The sequence below is a fragment of the Manacus vitellinus genome, unplaced genomic scaffold, assembly GCF_001715985.3.
Source record: "Manacus vitellinus isolate BGI_N305 unplaced genomic scaffold, ASM171598v3 scaffold_3_pilon, whole genome shotgun sequence".
Lineage (NCBI taxonomy): Eukaryota > Metazoa > Chordata > Aves > Passeriformes > Pipridae > Manacus > Manacus vitellinus.
The window spans coordinates 19,067,503-19,090,188 of record NW_021940535.1 but is presented as its reverse complement, the minus strand read 5'-3'; the positions used below and the strand labels follow the sequence as shown (position 1 = coordinate 19,090,188).

General features: G+C 37.7%; 1 long non-coding RNA gene across 2 annotated transcripts; it reads left to right on the top strand.

Moving 5' to 3' along the window:
- The first annotated feature begins 1,992 nt into the window (after window positions 1-1,992).
- Window positions 1,993-17,456, top strand: LOC108640182. Of its 2 annotated transcripts, XR_001920974.1 has the most exons (4): window positions 1,993-2,022; window positions 2,508-2,597; window positions 14,534-14,656; window positions 17,411-17,456. It is a non-coding gene; the product is annotated as an uncharacterized LOC108640182 (long non-coding RNA). The 2 variants fall into 2 exon arrangements; XR_001920973.1 differs by lacking the exon at window positions 1,993-2,022 and having other exon boundaries at window positions 2,048-2,597.
- The last annotated feature ends 5,230 nt before the right edge of the window (window positions 17,457-22,686 follow it).

Sequence of the window (22,686 nt, the reverse complement as noted above, 5' to 3'; positions counted from 1 at the left end):
AAACACGTTTTAAAATATATGTCTCATCACAAAATAGTAAAAATGGCATATAAGGGGTTAATGGAATGATGAGGCAAAAATCTGCAGTGCCAGCAGAATTCCCCAAAGGGTAAACAAAACTCTTAACTGTTGCAAACAATAAATTGTCAATACCTTGTAGAAACAGTGGATAATGAAAAGTTATAATGCCTATAGTTAGTACCCTCTTTAAAAGAATTTACACAGGATATGAAATTAAATTCTATGCACAGTTCTCTTAATTTGCCCTTAATTAAACAATACTCCATAAATGGTGCATTCAGTGACCAAATGTTCAGAGACAGCAAAATGGTGGGTCCCAAGCCATTAGGAATGAAATAAAGTCAGTCCCCTGAGAGCCTGCTAGAATCTGGTCTATCTAAGTGACAACTGATGGTTTAGCAAAGATAATTAACTTTGCAATTACAAACCGCAGCTTTCACCAATGCTGTTTCTTTCAGTATTCTCTTCTAAATGTTTTACTATTTTTTACATGCTTTTTAAAAATTCTAAGTTCATAGGGATCCATTTTTCCTACACAAAAATAATTTGAATATTTTATTTTAAATATTTCAGATCAATAATTATATGCACAGTTATTTTATAAACTACAGAAGATAAATGTTATATTTTATATGACTGTCAAGACTTCTTTCTTCACTTTAAAGAGCCATGCTGCATCAAATGAATTTCATATTTTTCCTTTGGTAGCAAATCCTGAACCTAACAAACCTAAATTAAATTTGTTCTTTAGCCATGTAGACTGAAATTCTCTTCAGCACAGGGAACATAAGTTCTAACCTGATAAAAAATGCCTCCATTGAATGGGAATTGCTAGTTGAATCCGTGTGTCTGTACCCTTGATTATCTTTACCATAATGTATTTTCATGCTGGCATACATGTAATGAAATCTTCAAATATGCAATATGCTCATACTTACATGTACAAGCATTGGTATTTTGATATGATGTATTAGGGGATTATGAAAAAACTTAGCTTAGAGGGTATAATATTATGTTTGACTGTAGTGTTTTGTTGAGAGTGTGGATGTCTGTGTGCTGAACAGAATTCCAGGTAGGTATGGATTCAGGTAAGGAAGAAGACAGAATCAGGACCCAAAATGCATGAAAAATCTATGTGACTTTATCTACTGTGCTTTTGTATACTGTAGTTCAGTATACTGAACAGCACTAACACTGGCTTCAGAAAATCCCAACTTTAGTGACCAAGTTAATCTGGTATGCTATAAAGGACCAGTTCAAACTGGCAGTGATAAAAACACAAAGGGAAGGCCGAGGGCAAACAAAAGAGACTTCAGGGCCCTGGGATGATTGGTAGAGGTATCAGGGATCAGGTAGTAATTTTCTTGATCCTTCTGGTAACAAGGAGTAATATTGATAAAAATAGGCATTGATCCATCAAAGCAATGAGTGGCTCTGAGGTTGGTGTAATTGGAAAAAATTTGGTTTTTTGACCATGGGATGATCTATTCAACACCTGATCTACTGACATCTGGTGGGGTATACCTTTCTCAGAGGGGAAAAGGAGTTTTAGTGCAGGAGCTAGCAGGGCTCCTTGAGAGAGCTTTAAACTAGCTTGAAAGGGGGGAGAGGACAAAACCAGGCTAGCCAGTGATGAGCAAGAGGATGATGTGCCAAAACTTGAAGAAACCAGCACTAACAGGATCCCTCAGTCTGCCTCACAAGGGGTTGGCTACAGTGTATCATACCTGAAATATTTCTACACTAATGCACTGGGTGTGAGGAACAAACAGGAGGAGCTCGAAGCTTTAGCTGAGTCCCAGAGATTTGACATCACTGGCATAAGTAACACCTGGTGGGATAAGACCTGTGACTGGAGCGCCCTGTTGAACTGTTACAGACTCTTCAGGAGGGATAGGCAGGGCAGAAGAGGCTAAGGGGTGACACTGTATGTAACAGAAGGATTAGAATGTAGAATGTATAGAGCTCACAGTGGGTAATGAGAGCGCTGAGAGCCTCTGGGTAAGAATCAAAGGGCAAACAAATAATGTGGGTGTCATCATGGGAGACTACTATAGACCTCCCAGCCAGGACGATGATGCCAATGAATAATTCTTTGAGGAACTGAGGGACACTTCCAAGTCAAGTGCCCTTGTCCTTGTAAGGAACTTCAACTTGCCAGAAATTAACTGGGTGCATCACACAACTGGTACAACCCAGGCCAGAAGATTCCTAAAAAACCTGGATGACAACTTTATGGAACAGATCCTAAGGGAGCCGACTCAGAAAGATGCCCTCCTTGATCTGCTGCATGTCAACAGAGTGGATTTTGTGAGCAAAGTGGAGATTGGTGGCCGTCTTGGCCACAGCGACCACAAAGCAATCGAGTTTAAAACTCTGTTGACAGGAGGAAAAGTGCCAGCAAAACCTCAACTCCAGACATGAGAAGAGCAGACTTCAGGCTGCTCAGGGAATTAGTAAGGTCCCCTGTGAAAATATTTTTGCAGGTGTTGGAGTCCATCAGTGCTGGTCACTTTTCAAGCATCACCTCCTAAGGACACAGGAGCAGCAATTCCCAAATGTCAGAACTCAAGCAGGTGAGGAAGAAGCCTGGCTTGACTGAACAGGGTTTTTCTCTTGGAAATAAGGCAAAAAAGGAAGGTGTATCCCCAATGGAAACAAGGTCAGGTGACATGGGAAGAATTCAGAGAAGCTGCCTACCACAGTAGGGAGAAAGTTCATGTAGCCTAAGCTCAACTGGAACGGAAGCTGCCAGAAATGTGGGGAGCAATAAAAAGAGTTTTTTCAAATACATTAATGGCAATAGGCAGTATAGAAACATCATCAGCCCGTTACATGATGAGGATGGTCACCTCACAAACAGAGATAGAGACAAGGCAGAGGGGTTTAATGCTTTCTTTTCCTCTGTCTTCCATACAGATGAGGGACCAAGGGTGTCTCAGTGCCCTGAGATGGAGGATCATGACTGTAGAATGATCTACTCCCAGTTGACCCTCACAATGTGTGGGATCTGCTGCTCCAGCTGGATCCCTTCAAATCCATGGGGCCCAGTGGGATTCATCCCAGAATCCTCAAAGAGCTGGCTGATGTCATCACAAAACCTCTCGATTTTTGAGCAGTCTTGGGAACCTGGAAAGATCCCAGCTGACTGGAAGCTGGCAAACATTGTCCCAATTTTCAAGAAGGGCAAGAAGGAGGACCTCAGAAACTACAGGCCTGTCAGTCTCACTTCAGTGCCTGGTAAAGTTATGGAGAAGATTATTCTGGGAGGTATTGAAAAACATCTGAAAGACAACATAGTCATTGGTCACAGCCAGCATGGATTCATGAGAGGAAAGTCCCGCTTATCAAACCCAATTTCCTTTTAGGACAAGGTAACTACCCAAGTTGAGCAGGTGAAACCAGCATATGTAATCTTTTTGGATTTCAGTAAAGATTTGATACTGTCTCTCACAGGATTCTTCTGGACAAAATGTCCAGCACACAGCTGGATAAACACATCATGTGGTGGGTGAGCAATTGGCTAACAGGTCAAGCACAGAGGGTGATAGTGAATGGGGTGACATCAGACTGGCAACCTGCAACTAGTGGGGTTCCATAGGGCTCCATCTTGGGCCCTGTGCTCTTCAACATCTTCATAAATTACTGGGATGGGGGACTGGAAGGGATATTAAGCGAGTTTGAAGATGACACTGAGAGGAGATGTTGACTCCCTTGAAGGCAGGGATGCCCTGCAGAGAGACCTCGACAAATTAGAGGACTGGGCAATCACCAACCATGTGAAGTTTAACAAAGAGAAGTGCTGGATTCTGCACCTGGGATGGGGCAACCCTGGCTGTATGTACAGACTAGGGAATGAGATGCTGGAAAGCAGTGCAGTGGAAAGGGACCTGGGGGTCCTGATCAATGGCAAGTTGACTATGAGTCAGCAGTGCCCTGACAGCCAGGAGGGCCAACTATGTCTTGAGGGGCATCAGGCAAAGCATCGCCAGCCGGTCGAGGGAGAAGATTGTCCTGCTCTGCTCTGCACTGGGGCGGCCTCACCTTGAATATTGTGTGCAGTTTTGGGCACTGCAATATAAAAAAGACCTCTTAGAGAGCGTCCAAAGGAGGGCAATGAAGATGGTGAAGGGCCTTGAGGGGAAGTAACCATATGAGGAGCGGCTGTTCAGCCTGGAGGAGACCTCATTGCAGTTCCAACTTCCTCATGAAATGAAGAGGAGGGGCAGGCACTGATCTCTCCTCTGTGGGGACCAGTAACAGAACCCGAGGGAATGGTCTGAAGTTGTGTCGGGGAGGTTTAGGTTGGATGTTAGAAAATGTTTTTCATCCGGGGAGTGGTTGTGCACTGGAACAGGCTCCCCAGGGAAGTGGTCACAGTACCAAGCCTGACAGGATTCGAGAAGCGTTTGGATGATACTCTCAGGTAAATGGTGTGACTCCTGGGGATGGTCATGTGCAGGGTTAAGGGTTGTACTTGATGATCCTTATGGATTCCTTCCAACTCACTGTATTCTCTGATTCTGTGATACACTGATTTAGTAGCTGAAAGTAAAATTTAGACCCTGCCTGAAGTGTAGCAGCTTCCTTATCATCAGCTGCAGACTGCTGCTGATGCCCCATGTCAGACTCTGCTGTAAGCAGCATAGGTCCTGGCCCTGTTTACTGGGATGTCCCTTGGAAGTCTTCTCCTCCAATCAACTCATCATTTTGCCCATGTTCAGGGAAAGCAGACTTATCCCTCTATGCCACCATGGTGAGTGATAAGGACATTTTTCTCACACCCTTTGCATTCGAATTGGAACTTCATCAGAAACTTCCTTGTTTGTACACACGTACAACTGAGGATGCAACACTCGCAAATCAGTCACAAACTGAGTGATCTGTAAGAGCAAAATATTTTAAATTATATATATCTTTCTCTTACTGGTGCATTTTTGTGAATTGTGCTATATGACTCCAATTGCGTTGGTCACGTCTGTACAACTTTACATTTGTCATTTGTATATAGTTAACCTTAGAAAAGCAAGGAAAATACTGTGATAATATCTTAGTATTTAAATTGCACTAGTTTTAAGTGACAGTTTTAGATTTTAATGATGAGCACTGTATACTAACATGTAAATTTGTAGACTGTCAGGGAAAGGGTTGTTATTGCTGATAACTCATATAAATTTTGTTTCCTTAACTAATCTTTCTTCATGAATATGCTTAAAATATTCAGCTGTCTTGTATGTCCTTTTGTCCAACTTTGCCACTTGTGAAGTGATACACACATATGCTTCATCACAGTTAATAGTTCAAGCTTATCAGAGGGCTTAGCTTTTTAAGGTAGTCTGAAAACATGTATGAAAGGAATCATTGCCTTCAAAATCCCTGGTATTGACCTCAGTGATTCTTATAAGGGCTTCTGGATGCTGTATTGATACTTGCGTTTAAAATATCTTTCCACTGGAATGTATTGCAATTCTCTGTAGTAGTGAGGGATTTAAAATTCTTAGTGCTGTGCACAACACAAGCTGCAGTACTGTTTCCCTGTCCTTCAGTGTTGTTACCTCTGAAAACAATACACAGAACTAGAGAAGGACTATTGTAATACAGGAATCAGTAAAGACTCTCTGTTTGCAAACTACCAGAATGTTTGTGCTTTTAAAAATTAATTATTCATATAAGATGCATGTAATAATTGTCAAACACCGTCTGTTATTTTAAATTTAGAAGCAACTTAAGAAATTACATTATCTAAATTCATCCAAGGTTAATAAAAAATGGAAAAATTGAGAGATCTATGGGAAAATACTGTTTCTATATCTGCAGTCCTATAAATACGAAGAGGGAAAATTATACTTCCTTTTGAAAAGAATTAACTTTAGTTCTTGTCCATTCTTTTTGTGCATTTCCCCAAGATTTTCTAATATGCTTTAGTAGTTTTACTTCTAGATCTTAGTTTGGATTGATGCTCCATATGGATTAAAAAACAGATAGTAAGAGATGGATTCACATTTTCAAAATCATCAAGTGATTTGAAAGAAAAGTGCTTCACAGTGTTAAATTCCAACAATTTGATTTGGCTGTTGTTGTGGAACCCTGGTATCCAACACTGAATTTCTTCAGAGAGGAAAACTTTATCTCCACCCTCTTTTATGATGTGTGATCCAAAATGCCAATCACTGGGAATGGAATACAATTATATTCACTAATATGTCTAAAATAGAAACTCTTGCTGTCAATATATACTCATTAGTACTGAGTTGCAAATGAATTCTGGAATTGTGCTCTTATTAATTAGGTGGCAGACTAGAAAACTTCCTTGCTTCTGTTTAGCCAGATGGAGGGACAGTGGGTGTAATGACCTATGTTGGGCCTTTCCCAGGGGATTTCTTTGGTGTTTCTTGGTGTCAGTATGGGTCCATCTTCCATTTGCCATTTAAAATAAACAGCTCCAAACTTGCACAAGTGTACACACTTAAATTACATTCAGAAAAAAACATGGTAATTTTGTTTAGTTTTAAAATTAGTCATGCAATCACATTCTTAAAATTCCAGAGGGAATTGGGCACACACAGATTCAAGGTGAAATAGATTTTTTAGGAAAATGTAAGTCAGTCAGCCTTTTTTTTTCCTTATTACGTTAGTCTGCTGCGTAGTCTATCAATGTAGAGAGGTTTGGTTTGGCAACTCACTCTCATTCTGGTCTTTTACTATTTTTTTGCCTTATGAGTTGCTTAGAATTCTAAGAGGCTTCAGTGATTCAAAAATGGACTTCTGGGGGAGGGGACGAGCAGGGGAAGTTGGTGATCAGCCCGCATGAAAAGTCCCTAATTCTTTAATTGACCCAGTATATTCTAAAGAGTCATCAAGTTACTTAAATGTGTATCTTCATTAAAGGGTATGAGTAATACCATGAACTGAATGTAATTACTCATGGGCTTTAAGTTTTGCATGAATCAAGTATCATCCGGCATAGTACCCTACATGAGGAAATATTTGTTAAGATTTGCAGAAGATACTTCAGCTTTGTCAGTGTAAAAATAATTCTTTGAAAGCTCATAATTAATTTCAGATGTATAAGAAACAGAAAACAGCACCTTCAGAACAATACGTAACATCACATTGCAGTTTTTCATGGGTACAGTTCTGTATTTGAAATTAAGTTTTTAAATCTATGGCACTTGAGTTAATTGGATAAAGACATTTTCTATTGACCTTACGCATGACTTATTTTCTACAAATAACTTTATTCGATGTGAGCTCCCAACTGGTGTTTGTTCTGCCAAGTAAAAGCTAATATCAAAAGAATCAGGTGAGCACTCTCCTTTCTTACTGTGCTTCTCTTCATCTCCCACTCTGCTACTTACTGTACAGACAAATACTGACAAGTGTTATTATTTATGTGGATCTGACAAATTTCCATTTAAACGCACAAGAATATGCAATTTTTGCTCTCTACAGAAGGAAAATTGTTTGCAAAGAAAGCTGGTGAAGGATTTCAGAGGAAAAAAAGGCTTAATTTTTAATTGAACAAATTGAGAAGTATATTCAACAGCTTATTCCTAGTAGATCATTCACTTGGATTTACATTTATAAAACTTTATTATAGAAAATCATAGCAATATTTTGGATTTTGTGAGTCTAAAATCACACATGTAAGTGATGTAGTAGCTATATTGTGATACAGGACTTAAGAGTTTGCTATTGTGTAGAGACATGTTTTCTCATTCTCATATCCAGCGTCCTCAGCTTCCAAATAAGATGTATGATTTGTTTTTATTTTCTTTTGTGTGCTTGTGATCTTCTCTCTGTCCTACCCCTTTCAGGAGACATAAAGAGGTCGGCCCAATGAGTCAGTGATTTCCTTTCTCTCCTTTTGGAATAAGGAAAGGAAGGCAATGTGATTAAAATCCCTTGCAGGCCTGTGAACTATCTACCTGGAAGTAGGCGGGGTTTGAATATTTGAATTTGGAAGAGAGACAGAACTTATGACTGAAACAATATAAAGGTCATATCATGTGCTACAGCACATCTGATCTCTGCATTACAATGGCAATGGAACAAATTGCCCTTATTGACATAATACCAGTGCAACTGTTCAATATAATCCCATTTTTTACTTTGTGTGCAAATGATCCAGCTATTAAGAATAAAAAAGAAATAATGTTTCAGAAGTACGTGGTGTGGCTTTAAGTGCAAAAAGATAGCAGATGAGGAGTAAGCAAGATGGTATTTTTACAAAATGTCTTTTCAAGCAGCTTTACAGGCATGGCTCAGTGAGTACCTGCCTGGGGCCAGCCACATCAACTTTGAAGTCCTCTGAAAGCTGAGGGGAGAGAGACTAGTTACTGGTTGTTGGACACTTTCAGAATAATGTAAAAGGGTATGGCTCCCACGAGATCCATTTTTCAGATCCCTACATAGTAGGTCACTTTTTGAGACTGACCCCTCTATCATACAGAAACAATGAATATACAAGAGCTGTCATCTATTGTGTCTGCCCATCATGTTCAAAGCAAGATAAAATAAATCTCATTCTCCCTGTTTCTTTTTAAGCTTTTTATTTCCCTTTTATTCTTTTACTTCTTTTTTTAAGAGATGTATAAAAATATGCCCTCATGAACTGTTAAGTGCCAGAGAGCATTAGACCCTTAGTGTTCTCTTTGTAAATTTTACATGCCATTTTTAATCAAAAAATGCTAATGAACCAATGAAAATATATGCAAGTTATTTAACATTTAATGATTTTTCAACATTTTTAAATACTTAACTGTGCAAGACTTTTATGAAGGCTTTAAGTCCTTAAGTGTCTGAAGGACCACTTTATCAGAATCTAGATAAATACATTAATATATTCTGCACTCTGAAGTGGGTTCAAAATAATATGTACACAGTAGATAATGGAAACATGTTGACATTCTTAAGGTTATAAACACATTTGAAGTTATCCTAATTGTAAAATTGAAGATGGTGAAGTACAATGTCCCTGAAAATCCTAGAATGCCATCTTTCTCATTTTACTAATTGCTGCAACACTTGAGATCTCAGTATGATGTTTTTTCCTCTGCACAAATGAACAAGTGGAGGCCACGGAACCTCTTTAAAAAGGCAGATGTGTTAAATAATTGATCTATAAAGAAAATTAGTACAGAGACTAGAGCACAACTATTATAACTTATCCAGGTCAGGTTTTGGTTTGTTTGAACTAGGGGTGCAACTTTGGTTTTTTTTCACCAAAAAGCACTACTATAAAATCTGTATTTCTTCTTGGCACAGTATACCCCAGTGTTGGTATCCATACATCTGTGTCCTATGCTTGATGCTGTGGAATGGCTTTGGTAGTTAAGGCTGTGTGTTCATCTTGTCCTTTTCTGCATTTTTATGCAAGGATGAGCAAGGATGAGCCTCAGTTCTCTTCAGAAATCCTAAGTGAACATTTTTCAACTTTTCTGGTAAAGAATTTTTACCTCCCTATTCTTACAAAAAAATACTCAATTTTCTTTGCTTTTTGTATACTTTTTTTACAAAGAAAAGGAACAAGAAACAATCTGCAACTTCTTCAAGAAAGTAAGGAACTGTACCCATCGCTACCTGATAATCATAGAATATCAGGTGTTAATTTTGTCTTGTCTGGCAACAAATTAACAAATAGGAAGAGGCATAAAAAAAATTTGTTTGAGAGGTAGTCATATTTCAGTTAGGAGTTCTGTATGCAACTCTTTTTTGTAAGAAGTCAAAAGCGTAGGGTTCCTCAAATCAAACTGTAGCTAGTGAACACTCTGAATGCATACACTTAGCCTCCATAGCAGTGATTGTGATAGAAATGAATTCAGATAAAGCAATCAGAATGCTTTTGGAGTAGACAGTCCAGGTGCAAAGAGGGTAGCATTGGAACTGGCCTCAGCCCTGACCATTCTGGTGTCTGTGAAGCCCTCTGCCTGTTGACATCCACTACTTCAGGGTGCATAATCTCATTTGCAGCCCCAATGCTTGTTTCTCTGCTGCGTATTTTGAAACGACTTATAGAAAAATCGGTAAGGCCATTTCACTGCGTATACTCATAGCAAATTGTAAGGAGTAAGCATATACTTAAGGCTGAAGATGAAAGAAAAGTCATTAGAAACCATTGCCTTCAATTAAAATTCTTTCAATTGAGCAGAATGAGGTCTTTAGTACCGATTCCCATGGGGACAAGCAAAAACCAAACACCCCATGTCACCTGAAAAGATATTTGGTCAGTACCAAAACCTGTATCAAGATTGTTACAGGCTTCGTGTAACTTCTCAGTGATCTCTTCTAGCACTGATTCCTTTCTCCTGTCGAAAGATAACCACAAAGTACCCTGGAATTCCATTTAAATTTCAACCATACCTTGTAGCATTTACACAGATAGGGATATCCATATTCATAGACAACTATTCAGTAAGGAACCTGGAAAGATTATGAAGTCTTTGATGTATCTGATTAGTTTCATTCTGCAAAGCAAGAAGTATTTTAATTTTTGTTGTTGCTTTTACTTAAATTTTAGAATTTCTGTTCCAGAGTTAGTTGGGGCAAGGACCTTGACAACTTGAGTACAAGGGCTTCTTCTCTTAACTCTTCAAAGGTTCCCTTAATGATAAAAGTATCAAATACAGGCCAAGTACAAGAAAATACAAGTGCAGTGATCTTACTCTTTGTCCTTGCCTGTGGGATGTCTACAATGGCGTCAGTATCTTAATGAAACACCTACCTCAATGCTCAACAGAAATTGAAAAATGTAGTTTTGCTTTGGTTTACAATTCATTGAATTATTGTTGGAAACATGGAGAACCTGATAAGACTGATCTTCTCACATGCCTATTCTTATTTCTGAATAGTTTAAATGAAAGTCAAAATCTCTTTCTTAGTATCGTCAATTTAGAGAAATTATAGGAAAAAACCTTCCCAATGACTAAAGACAAGAATATTTTTAATGAAAAATCCCAAGCGAACTCACTGTTTTTGCAGTAGGAATTTTAAAAATTGGGATGGAAAATCAGCATTTTCCTGGCAAACTCTTGTATTATCTATCATGTGCACAGTTAAAACTCCAGCTAGAGATGGTAATGAATCAGCCTACTGTGATTGAAAATAGATAAAATGCTGGAAGGCTTTGTTCACAGCTGCCAGAGGACTACCCAAAAAAGTGATGATGTATGATAGTAAAGAATGGAGACACCACTTTTTGAACAGAGATTACTTAAGATTGCATTTCAGTCATTGTATCAGAAAATATGATAGGTTCATTGAGGTAACATTTTTTTCCAGTAGTAGATAGGAGAAAAATATTCAGCTTAGATATTCCTAGTGGGTTTGTAACATTTATCATATATAGGTAACATGGAGAGAATAATTGGAGGAGATAAGCATTTTGAATATTTTTTAAAGAAGATTGCATATAATTAATTACCACAGTATTGCATGCATGAAGAAACAACTCCATTAAAACTTCCTTGAAATTTGAGACTATTTCCAAGGCTTTTCTCTTTGAAAGAAGTTATTTTTCTAGCACAGTAATCTGTGTGGAATACGGAGAAAAAGTATAAATTACACTAGAGAAGATCTTGGAGGAGGAGCTTGACTGTAATATTTTCAGTTGTGACCTCTGTAAATAATCATTGTACTATTGTACTAAAAAAATACTCGAATTTTTAAAGTCTGTATAAATGAGAATTGAATTTTTCTGCTGAGGAGATCGTGGATGTGGACTCCAAAGTCTAGAATGTGTCTCCATGTTTTCTGTTGAACCCCTTTCACCTAATACAATGTGCTGATAGCACTAGCTGTTTATCCAGTGTTTGTCTGTTACACTGCAAGTGCTTAAGATATCTGTACAAGCTCTTACAATGTCTTGTTAAGGTGCCACACTTATTGGAGCTGTGATACAACAAAACATTCTGAATGTCCTGCAGTGTCAGTGACATTCAAAGATCTGTGTCACGTGTGGACCCAAATGTATGTTGGCTGACTCAGTGAACAATCTGAGTAAAGAAAGACCGGAGAAAATGACAGATTTTTCATAGGATTTTAGAAATAGCTCAGTATAAGGCAGTTGACCACATAGCTTAGAAAGGAACTGATGGTATACAGCAGAGGGATCTAGCGAGGAGAGTGACAAGGTTAGCAGGGTAGATGTTTTCTATTGGTGAGAGGAAAAGAGAACCAATGAAGGAAGTATTAGAAGGCAGGAATTAATGGATGTATGCAAGCTAGAGATATAGCCTGGAAATAAGATGGTATTTTTACTCTGATACATTCCTACCCCACTTATAGTTTGGAAGAGATGAAGGAGTGTAGCTGGGTAGAAATATGGACCTGTCTTTCTGTGCTTTATATTCTTATGTGTCAGAGCTGAGACCTTCAATGACCCCCGGTGTGAACATCATAGCCATGCAGAGATCCTGTGGCCTCTTCGAGGACATATCTGCTCCTCAGCATATTTTTAACATACAGTTTTCCTTGAAGTGCATAGAGACATTGCTGCAGTCATCCTTGTCACACTTTCATCACATAGCCAGATTATTGCCTGGCATTAGCAGATTGACAGACTCCAGGATCCTGGGAATGTTGCCCTTTGTGAATACATAAAAATCTTCATTATTTTTCTAGCAAAATACAGGGCACTGTGAACAGAATGCAATCCAAATTCTGAATGCTGTCTCTGTGACAGTAGCATGCACATCTCAGCGTCTGGTCTGTGAGAGATGTGCCAGATTCCAGGGCTCAGTCTGGGATGTGAATGTCTGGTCCCAATCTAACCACAGAGTCCTGTGGTTCTCTATAGGTAACTCCTGGTAACTGGCTGCTCACTTAGTAACTGTGTTCAGTAAAGCTATCTTTTGCCAAACAAACTTTTTTCGTACCTGCCCCTTGGCATTAGGGAAAATTACCACTTGGCCTGCTCTCTCCTATTCCTCTGTACTTAAGAGTATAAGGAAAAAAAGCCCTATTCTTGATTTTTCCTCTTTCTTCTGTCTTTCTTTCCTTCATAGGAATCATCTCTTCCTCTGTGCTTTCTGTTTTACCTCTGGTAAGAAACTCATGGTTAAAACCTATGCTCTTGCTTCATAACAGAACAGACCTGTGACATCTCAAAGCTGAAGTGTTTTTTTCACCATTTCTGCTTGACTCTGCTATAATGTGAAGTGTGATGAGATGAGGAGGGCAGCTGTAACTGATAAAGAAAGGTCTGCAGGAGGGTTTTGAAGGTGAGGTGCACCTCTGGATGCAAGATTGGGTCCACAGCTATTGGGCAACATAGCAGTATTGTCCAGAGTAGAAAAATCACAGGTTGTGAAGGCAGGAGGCCCTCCAGCGGGTGGAATCCTATGAGACAGAATGAGAGTGAAATGATTTTACCTGCAGCAAATTGATCCTGTAGAGTATAATTGTAGCAAGAAAAGAGCTTTGAAGGACATTTATAAGAAGAACATGGAGTAGGCAGAAGAATTAAATTTACCTCCTTACAACCTCTCTGGACTTATGAGTGTCTCCAGTGTCCAGGAACAGTGCAGAGTGGGAAGAAAAGTAATCATGAAAGCTCAGATTGGCACTTTAGTTATGACTCTAGTAGCAGTTTTGAGAATATGGATCACACTATGTCTCATCATTCATATATTGATTTCCAAAGTGTGCTCAGTGTTCACTGGCCACTGAAATTGTGATAACAATTGGAGAAGGACATTGGGATGGGCTGCATCACTTGGGATGTGGGCTTAGATATTTAGCGTGTGTTTTACTGATTATCTGGGGTAGATAGCCATGTCTCTTGAGTATTTACATCCTGACTATTTGTGGAAGCATAGGAAATGTTTAACAAAAAATTAATTAGGGTAACTTTGCTGTCTTCTTGCCACACTTTTTTCCTATAGGCTCTGATTGCATAACAGTAACTTGAATACATCAGTTACTGTTCTGTGGTACTGCGAGTGACTAGTATGAAAGGGCTTCAATGCTCTCATCTCTCAAAACAGGGTGACTGCATGAAAACTTCTACCTGAGTTTTGCTAACTTTCCAAATGCACCAGGTTATATAGAAAAGTACCAGTATATTCAACAGTTTTGTTTTCTTTAAGCAGGGATCTGGTTACTGTAGTTTGACTAATCGTCAGATTTTTACTCATTCATAGTATCTCTTCATGCATATGTTCTTTAAATATAGAAGTACATGAATTTTTATAAATAATGAGACATTCAAATATTTTATATGATTCTTTAGGCAAAATATTATAGCATTTTAAACTGAAAGATAATATGAAGTTGCATAACTTGCATAAGGCCACACAGCAAGTCATTGGCACAGCTAATTATTGGTATATTTTTCTAACTGTACTTTTTACTGTTTCTGTAATCTGCTACCTGTACAAACTTCTTACCATAGCACATTCAAGTTTGTAGGAATAATATGTTCATTCGCTAACATTTTTGCCTGCTGTAACCAGTCTGCTAAATCTGATTTTGCTTCTCTTCCGTCAAATACTCATTGCATTTCTTGTTACAGAGTCTGGCACTGGGGATATCTGGCAATCAGCTTACACATTCATTGGTTTGCATAAGGGGAGGAGACAGGACTGCACAGTGGCAGCAACTATGCAAACAACTCATTTCACTCTAGCTCCCCCAGGTAAGAGATTCTTTCAAAGGAGATCATTGAATTTACCTGTTTCATATTTCAGTCACCACTATCTGATACCCAATTGCACATAAAGCATCTGGTGTAAGCAAAACTAATTTGGATCTTCTTTTATAAAATGCAAGCTGGATTAAGGGATCAGGTAGCCTCTTTCCTTACAAGAATCACTAGAGGGAACCATACTGTGAAAAAGATAAAATAATTAGGACAGCAGAAAACAGGCAGCATGGATCTCAACTGCAAACATTCTTGTGTAAACTCAACCTATAAAATTATATTAGTTTGCTTATCAAGCAAGCTTCTTTTCAAATTTAATAGCTACCTATATTACACTGACTGTATTGACACCTGTGACTGTTATATTCTAGATGTTTTCCAGCTCTTATGAGCTTGAATTCTTATCACATAGGCAAAAAGATTAATATTCCAGTGCCAGTTTAGTGTTTGAAGTCATTCTGGGGGGAAAAGACAACATAAAGTAGGACTAGACTTTGTCAAATGGAGTATGTAATGCTCACATTTATAGTAGAATAACATGACAAAAGTTACTAAAAGTGAAGCTGCTGGCCAAAGTCTGAATTATATTGCAAGGATTCCTAGGAACTACTGCAATCTAGATAATTAATAGAAAGCCACAAGAACATACAGAAGTGTTAGATATTTTTAAATGAATTTATACAACAGATTTTTATGTGTGATCACAAGATTCTACAGAAATCTACTGTGAATTTTTAAAAATGACATTAATGCTCTTGTATGTTGGTAGCTATGACTGAAATGACACATCATACACAGTTATTTGTGTTTAGTTTGTATGCATTTCAGAAGATTTAGGGTTTTTTTCCCCCTGCACAGTCAGAATGTACCCAGCATGTTTTCAATTTCATGTTGGTAGTAACACTGAAAAAATCAAATATATAAAGAAAATAAAATGGTTGCATTGAAAGGGCTAGTTCTTATCCCTGTGTAAATAATGTTTGTTCAAAGAAAACCATAAAATGTTTTCATCACAATCGAACAACTCAGCTCACTACTACTAAATCAGAGGTTTTGAAAAAATTTGTCCCATTATGTTTTTATATCCTTTATAGTGCTTTACACATCTGCAAAATGGGGTCTAACTTCCCATGTTTCTTAGTCCATTCCACAACTCACCAAATTTGGGAAAAGAATAAGCAAATACTAAGGATTCTCTTATCCAGCTAAGTCATATTCATTACAGAAGTGCTCCATTTTTTCTTTCTATGTGGTATACTACTTATTTCCTTTATAACTCTGCCATATCGTAATTAAACTTGTCTCAGTCTTTCTGTTATAACCCTTTACACTCAATAGCCCTGTGGTTGACATAAAATTTACTCCAGTCAGCAAGAATACAAAATATCCTTTTAAAATACACTTCCTGTTCTTTATGAACCTGAAACAAAATTACCATTTTCTGGAACAAATGTTAACACAGTATTACAATGGACTGTTAATCTTCCTGTTCAGCCTTCAGAATTCCCTGTAGCCTCTGTTCCCACCACTGATCTGAACTTAGAAACAGCAAAACCCCAACGGAGTGCTCTGTTTCCTTTCCCTTTCACGTAAGAGTAATTCCCTGATTTTAAATGTTCTTTTAAACATTTGATTTCTGAGTAAACATTTTGCGGTCCTCTGCGCCAATTTAGAATGGTTCTTATTTAGAAGTATTCTATAGAGTTGATAATAAATAAATAAATAAAAACAATGGAAAAGACACTTTTGTGTTTGTACTTTAATTCTTGAAGAGAATAAGACATAAATGTAGCAAGGGAAGCTCGTGGGATTACCTGGGTGATAATAAAATAAAGGTATATTTCGGAACTGATTTTATACTATTCTCTGTATATTAAATGTCCAGACTCCCTCTGAGGAGGAAGAATTACATTTTTTTGCCTGGGAAAGCTTACTAAATCTTGCAAGTGGTTTTATTGTTACGTTTGTGTAGGTCACTGGATGAAGAGGATAGAGTGAAGACAAAAGCTGTGGTAGCATCTGAATTTATTTTTATGTTTGAGATTTTTCTTCAATTATCTGAAATGTCAAGGACCTGTCCTGAGGCTAAACAGCCTCAAAACATGGATACTCTGAAGAATGTAAAGAAAATGTACTCCTGAATATTGCAATAGCTTCTGTTTACCACAAGGTGGTATAAAACTGTAGCCATCTTCAGTACCAGTAAATTCTACCAGTAAATGATCCATATTCCTAGTTTGGGTGTCATTCACATCGTGTTTTGTTGTGCTGTATCTCCTTATTATCAGTGTGGCTGTTCAGCAAAACCAGGTAGCTCCTTGAGGTACCCTGCTACCAAGTAGCAGAGAAGCAATGGCATGTTGTAAGGTGTAGTTTTTCACACGTAACAGGCTTTGAGCAGTATAGCTTTTCCTAGTTGCCCTCTGAGAAGACTCCTCTGGAAGACCACACACAAAGAATAGGTAAAGACTTGGGTCTGGATGAGTTAATCTGGTGTAAGAAATGACTGTTGCTGAATAATGCCACTATCAGGGATCTAAAATGTGAGACTTAATAACTGTGTTGAACATACTCCAACAGAAGATTCAGAATGCCTTTTATTTGGCTAAGTTACTTGCAAGAGAGACTTGAAAGTAAAGGTGATATAAAGGTAACAGAGTCTCTCTTAATCACCAGAAAAATTTCCCCTGAATTTGTGTAAAATGAATTTTGACTTTTTTTTACTTTTTTTTTTTTTTTCCATGTCAGAATCTGGTCCCACATCCTCTGCAGCTGCAGAAGAATTCAAACAGGCTTTTTTTTTTTTTTTTTTTTTTTTTTTTTTTTTTTTTTTTTAATGCCACCTGTCATCTACAACAGCTGTAGATAGAGTAACACACCTGTTTTGGAGCAGATAAACTAAGTGTGCTTTTGATTTGTGTCTGTCATGACAGACAGTGTGTGAGAAAAGGAGTTGCAGTGAAGCTACAAGAGTAAAAGCAGATATCAGAAGTGTGAAGATTGTGGTTACAGCACAGTGTTTTGCTGAAATGAGGTTGTATGTGGTCTTCTGTATTTCTACTATTGCACCATCTTTTGTCAAGGAAAGCTCATTCTAAACAAAAATCCCAAGTAAAAATTAGAAGCTGTATTTCGTAGGCCAAAAGTAACGAATCACATCAGAGATAGTTCTTGCTTCTTCCTTCATCTACTTTGCCATTGCTGTCATAATTGTGTAGTATTTAATATTAAATAATTTTCTACTATGGCACACTTAAGTATTACCTGTTAGGTTGGGAATGGTTGTTTTGAGGAACGTTAGGGAGAAATCCAGCTTCAGGAACTACCCCCAAAGAGAGAGATTTCTTAATGTAAAATAAATGATAAGCAGCCCTTGTACTGAAAATTCCTGTCAGTATTTCTATTTTGCACATAGAAAAGGGACAATGATTTTTAAAAACCAAAATATTAAGAAATACTAGCAAATAAATTCTTTTACTTGTATACACAGATAAAAAATGTATTTCTACAATAATATAATCTTATGAAGTAATTTTATTAAACATGCAATACAGATCTTAATATAGGCTTTGTTAACATTCTCATCCCTATTTTAGTTTTCACAAAAATATAAAATTGGTTTACAATCTATCTTCCTAAAGAAAAAAAGGATGACTATCTGAATGTCATAGTTCAAAGGGAATAGTGCCAGAACAACCTTTCACCATTCTTTTAAAATACCTTTTTTCCTTTTTTTAAAAAATGTCCCATTTTCATTACCATTTTCATTATTATATTCTAATATTCCTCTTTAGGCTGTAAAGTCACCCACATTTCTGGGTCCTGTAGAGTACAAAATGAACTGGCTACAAAATGGTTTTTCTGCAGAGACAGAAATCTATAATCTCAGTAAAATGTGAGAGTAACAGAAAACACATCAGGAACTTCAGGGAATGTGAAACTATGACTGGCAAGCTGTCATTAAATAAAGTCTTTAAGCAAACCATGTAAAAAGGCAAAGATTTAAAGCAGTAAGCTGTCACTGAAGTTATCCTAGTTCTTAGAAGCCTGGGATTAAGAAGGGACAGAAGAATGTTGTTTGATAACAAGTGCACTGCCCCATGGTAGCTGATATATCTGGCTCACCACTGAGCTAATGATGCTCTTTATTGTCATTTCCTTTCCTCAGTCATGTAGCAAGCCAGCACAGACCACAGGTAGTTTCTCTGTAGATAAATCTACAGCCATAAGCACTCAGTCTTGTTTTGTAGTCTTCCTCTTTTTCTTTAAAATAAGGAAATCAAAATTTCTTTTCACTTAAACTCCTTTCAAGTAACTTGTTTCCTTGTGTTCTTTTTTTCCATGCAATACTATTGATCTCTCCAATTGAACTTCTGATTGCCTTTCTTTCTTTTCCGAAAAGGAATAGACAAATTGATGAAGCATGGAATGTGGAAAAGGAGACGGGAAAAAATGCAATCATTTGGTTCAGATTCTTGTCAACGCTCATAGAGCAAACCACTTTATTACATTGTCATAGTCTTCTCGAATAACTGTGGCAGTTCCTTTAATTTCTCTGTACAGTGTGAGTAATTATACTTATTTTATAGCTCAAGGATACTGTGAAGATAAATGCATTGAAAATTGATAAGTATCCTAACACTATCTCCTATAAGAGAAGCTGGATGAATTTCTGAGAAAGAGAGAGAAAAAAATGGAATTGACTCATAAATTACATTACTTTTAGAGGTTGCTATTTTGTAGTTCTATCTCAAATGCAGATGGAATATACTTTTAGGACGTCAACTGTCAAGATTCTTATGGCCTGCCTTAGCTCTTTTCTCTGTCACTGTGTTGGTTGCTGTAAATCTTATGCTTAGTGACTTACCTCTATTGACCTAAAGTGTATGGAAAGTGGAACTTATCAATCTTTACTGCTAAGACCAGCCCTCAGGGATCTCTGACCCAGGAGAACAGGGTTTATGAATGCTGGGAGGAAGGCTTTCCCTTGGTCAATGAGGATTGTGTCAGAGAACACCTAAACAAACTCGACATCCACCAGTCCATGGACCCTGATGCAATGCTGAGAGAGCTGGCAAACATCATAGCTAGGCCACTCATAATCATCTTTAAAAGGACATGGAGATCAGGAGAGGTGTCTGAGGAATGGAAGAGAGCAAATATCACCCCAGTTTCACAAAGGGCAAGAAGGAGTACCCAGAGAATTACTGGCCAGTCAACCTCACCTCAATCCCTGGAAAGGTGATGGAGTGCCTCATTCTGTAGGCCATCTCTACCCAAACTGATGACATGAAGGTAATCAGTAGTCAGCATGGATTCATTACAGGTAAACTGTGCTTGACCAACCTGGTTGCCTTCTATAATGAAACTACCTGGACGGATGAGAGGAAAGCAGTGGATATTGTCTGCCTCATCTTTAACAAGGGTTTCATCACTATCTCTCACAATATCTTAATAAGAAAACTTGGGAAATGTGGACCAGATGAGTAGACAGTGAAGTGGACTGAGAACTGGCTGAACCAGTGGGTTGTAATCAATGCCACAGTGTCTAGCTGGAGGCCCATTACTGGTGGTGTCCCACAGGATTCTGTACAGGGCCCAGTATTGTTTAACTTGTTCACCAGTGAAGGGGTAGATGCCTCCTCAGCAAGCTCACTGATGACACAAAGCTGGGAGGAGTAGCCGATACCCCAGAGGGCTGTGCAGCCCTTCAGTGGGACCTCGACAGATTGGAGAGATGGGCAGAGAAGAACTTTTTGAAATTCAAAAAGGGGAAATGCTGGGTCCTGCACCTGGGGAAGAATAACACCCTGTACCAGAACAGGCTGGGAGTCAACCTGATGGAAAGCAGCGCTGTGGAGAAGGACTCAGGGGTCAACAAACTGTCTGTGAGCCAGCAGTGTGTCCCTGTGGCCAAGAAGGCCAATGGTTTCCTGAGGTGTATTAGGGAAAGCATTACCAGCAGATCCAGGGAGGTGATCTTGCCCCTCTACTTAGCCCTAGTGAGGCCTCACCTGGAGTGTTGTGTCCACTTCTGGGCTCCTCAGTATGAGACATGGAGCTCCTGGAGAGGGTCCAGTGGAGGTCTATAATGTTTAGGGGACTGAAGCATCTCTCTTATGAGGAAAGGCTGAGGCAGCTGGGCCTGTTTAGCCTGCAGAAGACTGAGAGGGAATCTCATAAATGTATGTAAGTATCCAAAGGGAGAGTGTCAAGAGGATGGAGCCAGACTCTTCTTGGTGGTCCCAACTACTAGGACAAAAAGACAAGGGGCAGAAACTGATGCACAAGAAGTTCCACCTGAACATGAGGAAGAACTTCTTTACCATGTGGGTGACCAAGCACTGGAACAGGTTGTCCAGAGAGGTTGTGGAGTCTCGCTCACTGCAGATACGCAAGATCTGTCTGAACACAATCCTGTGTCATTTGCTCTAGAATGACCCTGTTTAAGCTGGAGGGTTGGACCAGATGACCCACTGTGGTCCCTTTCAATGTCACCCATTCTGTGATTCTGTTATTTTACTTTATTTTTGTTTTACTTTGGCTTAATTTGTTCTACTTTTTTGTTTGTTTGTTTTACATTAGTTTGGGGTTTTTTATACTATTTATTTTCGTTGGAGTTTTACATGGGGGTTTTAGGTTGGGGTTTTATGTTGGGGTTCTATTTTTGCTTGTTTTATTTACTTTGGTTTAGGTTTTTTTTTGTTGTTGTTTTACATTTTATGTTGGGGTTGTATACTGGGGTTTTACATTAGGATTTTACATTTTATTTGTGTTTTATTGTTTACTTTGGTTTACTTTGGATTACTTTGGTGGGTTATTGTTTTGCTTTTCTTTAGTTTATTGTATTTTGTTTTACGTTGGGGTCTTACTTTGGGGTCTTTAGTTTTTTATTTTGAGCTTATAATTTTTGTTTGAGGTTTTTGGTTTTTTATTTTGGTTTACTTTGTTAGGTTTTTTGTTTGTTTTACACTGTTTTACACTGTGGTTTGCATTTTATTTTGGTTTATTTTTGTTTACTTTGGTGTGTGTTTCTTTTTTATTCTACTTTGTTGCAGTGTTTTTGCTGTTTGATGTTGGAGTTCTACTATTTCTGTTTTTTTGCTTATTTTTGCTTAGTTTACTTTGGTTTAATTTCATGGGATTTTTTGTTTGCTTGCTTTCCTTTTTTAGTTTTTACTTTTACCTTGGTTTTTACTTTGGGGACTTAATTTGAGGTTTTAGGTTAGTTTTTTTCTTTTACTTTGTTTCACTTTATTGTTTTTTTTGAGTTATTTTATTTCTGTTTCCTTTATTTCTTATTTTACATTGGGGTCTTCTTGTTTCTTTTCTTCATTTACTTCATATTTGAAAAAAGTTTTGGTTTACTTTTTTTTTTGATTTTCATGTTGGGATTTTATATCAGGTTTTGATATGGGGGTTTTACTTCTACCTTGTTTTTTTTTTGTTCAGTTCAGTTTACTTCAGGGTTTTTATTTTTTGTTTTACATCAGGTTTTGCATAAGGATTTAATGTTGAGGTTTTACATTGGTGTTTAACTTATTGTAGGGTTTTTTATTATTTTGTGTTGTGCTTTTTGGGTTTTTTTGTTGGCATTTCACTGTCTGATGGGGTTTATTGGAATTTTATATTAGGAATTTACTTTTTCTTTGTTTATTTTGATTTACTCCTTTAGCTTTTTAATTTTTGTTTTCCTTTAGTTTGAGTTTCGGGGTTTTTTGGTGTTGTATGTTGGAGCTTTACAGGTTTTTCTTTCCTTTTTTTGTTTTCCTGGCTTTGATTTTATTTGTTCTCTGTTTTACTTTGTTTTTTGTATTTTTGCTTAACATTAGGGGTTAATGTTGGGGTTCTACATTGAGGCTCTACGTTGGCATTTTGGTTAGGTTCTATTTTTTGTTTAGTTTGTTTACTTTACTTTTGTTTACCTTGATTTACTTAGGGTTAGTTTTCTCTTTTTTCTTCTCTTATTTTGTTGTTTTTCTTAGTTTTTTTTCTAATTTTTTTAGGTTTACATCATGGTTTTA